Genomic DNA, 2705 nt, shown 5'->3' on the forward strand with positions numbered 1-2705 from the left:
CTACAACCTCTGCTTCATTAAGCGGAATAACGCATGTAAGACATAGAAGGTAATTATGATGCTTTGTTTGACACGGGAGACATCTGGCATAATGCCTCTAGGCCTGGGCAGTGGATTTATAAAAAAAAAATAAAAAAGATGAAAAGGAGAGAGTTCAGAGGTCAGCAATACAAATTATTAGGGATGTGAAATAAAAATATCAAGTGAAAGAAGAAACTGAGGCAGCACAGTGATATTGGGTTTGAAATACTAAATAAAGCATAAAGGAAAAGAGCAGGTGATTAAGTATACTTCCTGTCTACTAACGGTAGAATGAGAAATAACATGCTTATTTTGCAACAAAACTATTTAATTATTTTGTTTAGATATTAGCACGAATTTACCAAGTATCTTGATGACTACCTAGGGAGCTGTAGGGCCTCAATGCTAAGAGATTTTTCAGGATAGGAGTGATAGGTGTGAGAGAAGGGGTTAAGGGAATCTTAGTAGATAAGATGCTGCGTAATAATTGTCTAGATTGCTGCGTAGCCCAGAGAATCAAATTGATAGATAGTGCTCAAATGTTTTGCTAACTATTGTGCGAACTAACTGACGCAGGAAGATTTGAGGGTTGGACTAGATGATCTCTAGGGGTCCCTTCCAACCCAAAACATTCTATGATTCTATGATTTGCGTCTCCTTACGAAGGACAGTTCTTGATAAGAACACCCTGCAGTTTGGGCAAGAGCAAAGAAGCAACTGAGTCAAGGGGTAACAAAGGGTTACTAGCGGTGACGAAGAGGAGCCATCAGCCTTCATCCCCATTACCCCCAATGACCACCACAAGGAGGCACTGAGCAAGCGCAGTCGGGAGGGACTTATGGAAATGACCTTATGAAGCTAATTTTAATACAAAGCGGGGACAGGTTATGCATCAGTTGGGGGAGCCAGCCAGGAGACTCTCTGCTTGACGTTGGGATCAACTGTGGAGCAGACGTCCCTGGGCGTGCCCCGACCACTTTCGTCAGAGGAGCCTCCACTGCCAGCCGCTCACTGCAGGAGCAGACAAGAACCTCCTGAAGCTGCAGAGGAAAACGGTATGTTGTATGGGAAAGGCCTGTGAGTCGTACGCTGGTAAATCACACAGACACATCTGGCGTGCAGCGTAGTCCCCGTGTGGAAGGAGGGTACCCGGGCCAATAGAGCGGCCAAGGAGATTTGCTGACCGATAGAGCAGCCGCTAGCGATCTTGGGGGTAGATCGAGCAAATCTGAGGTCACCGCTGCATCCCAGTGTCAGGAGCCAGGAAGGACCTGCTAATGACCGTAGAAGAAGCAGGAGAAGGGTAGGCGGGCCTCCTCGCAATTGCGCTTGGGTTTCATATTTGCAGCTGCTGGACGGATGTTAACTGGAGTGATAATTGTACCATTTGAATGCCCGGGAATTTTATGTTAAAAGTCTTTTATCTTCGTGTGTGTGTGTGTGTGTGTTTGAGACACAGCATCGCTGTGAATTGAGTGGTGCACTTTGTTATTTAGTATGTGCTTTTGGTATTGGTACACTTATGTAACCCCCATAAGTTTTGTACTTTTGGCCTCTGCCTTTGTGGGATCGATGTTGTTTAATAATGTGACTGGCGTCTCCCATTTTCTCTCGCAGGAGCAGCTTGGATTTCTTCTTCGGTTCCGTAACTCCGCGAGGAGCACAGCCAGAGATGGACAAGGCGCCTGGGAAGTTTATAAACGGTTGTAAATATTTTGATGTGCAAATTGGGCTGCTGAGGTGCTTGGCCATTCTCCTAAATGACAGGGAACTGGCTAATCACCAAAGTGGCAGAACGAAGAGAGTCACTCCTTCGGTAGTTTGGGCTTAAACCTTAGGAAAGTTTAAACAGTGAAGTTTGTGTGTGGGAAGAAGCATCTAATCCCAGAAGTTTGGGGCTTGTGGTAGGGAGACTGGGAGAAAACTATAGAGATTTGCAAGAAAAGATTTGCGTGGAAAATTGATAACTACATGTGAATGAGCTGAGTTAACTCTGGTGTGACTGGTGAATGAGTAACTGAGACGATATGATTGTAAAATGAGTGTGGGAAATCTGGAGAACTGTGCATTTCATTGTGAAAATTAATGTGAAACCTCCTTAACTAAGATTTGCCTTGTTTACGTGAAACCTCCCAGGAACGAATATAGTACCTTGCAAAGATAAGTTGGTGAATTGAAAAAACAAAAAACAGCTGGAGGAGGAAAAAGATCAAGTGAAGAATTTGCAAACTGCTCTTAAGGAGCAACTCCTTATCAATGCCGCCCACAAGGAGCGTATTTGCCTAACTCTTTCAAGCCATTGTTGGGAAGGGATCTCCTTGAAAAATTGGAAGCAGAAATCAAATTTAAGGGCAGTGAGTTTTAATTCCAGAAACTAAATATATCAAGGTAGCAGCTTTATTGTTGCAGCACACCAACCTCCAACAGAAACTCATACTGACAGAAGTGGATAATGCAGAAATTCCAATTGTTGGGCTGGAGAAGTTCCAGGTAAATCCAAAAGAGCTGAGCCTGTGAAAATTGACTTGAAACCAGGATCTACTCTGATAAGAATTAAACAATACCCCCTAAAATTAGAAAGCAGACTGTCGTGGTTTAACCTGGCTGGCAACTAAGCACCACGCAGCCGCTCGCTCTCTCCCCCCCTCCCTCAGTGGGATGGGGGAGAGAATCAGAAAAAAAAA

General features: G+C 44.2%; 1 long non-coding RNA gene across 1 annotated transcript in view; it reads left to right on the top strand.

Moving 5' to 3' along the window:
- LOC118452421 overlaps positions 1–1568 on the top strand; it is an 8517-nt gene extending 6949 nt beyond the window's left edge. The window contains exon 3 of the long non-coding RNA XR_004842188.1: positions 1255–1568. This is a non-coding gene — a long non-coding RNA (uncharacterized LOC118452421). The remainder of the gene's footprint in view (positions 1–1254) is intronic.
- Positions 1569–2705: the final 1137 nt, after the last annotated feature.

This window comes from Egretta garzetta, unplaced genomic scaffold (assembly GCF_000687185.1).
Source record: "Egretta garzetta isolate BGI_Z169 unplaced genomic scaffold, ASM68718v1 scaffold55, whole genome shotgun sequence".
NCBI classification, from domain to species: domain Eukaryota; kingdom Metazoa; phylum Chordata; class Aves; order Pelecaniformes; family Ardeidae; genus Egretta; species Egretta garzetta.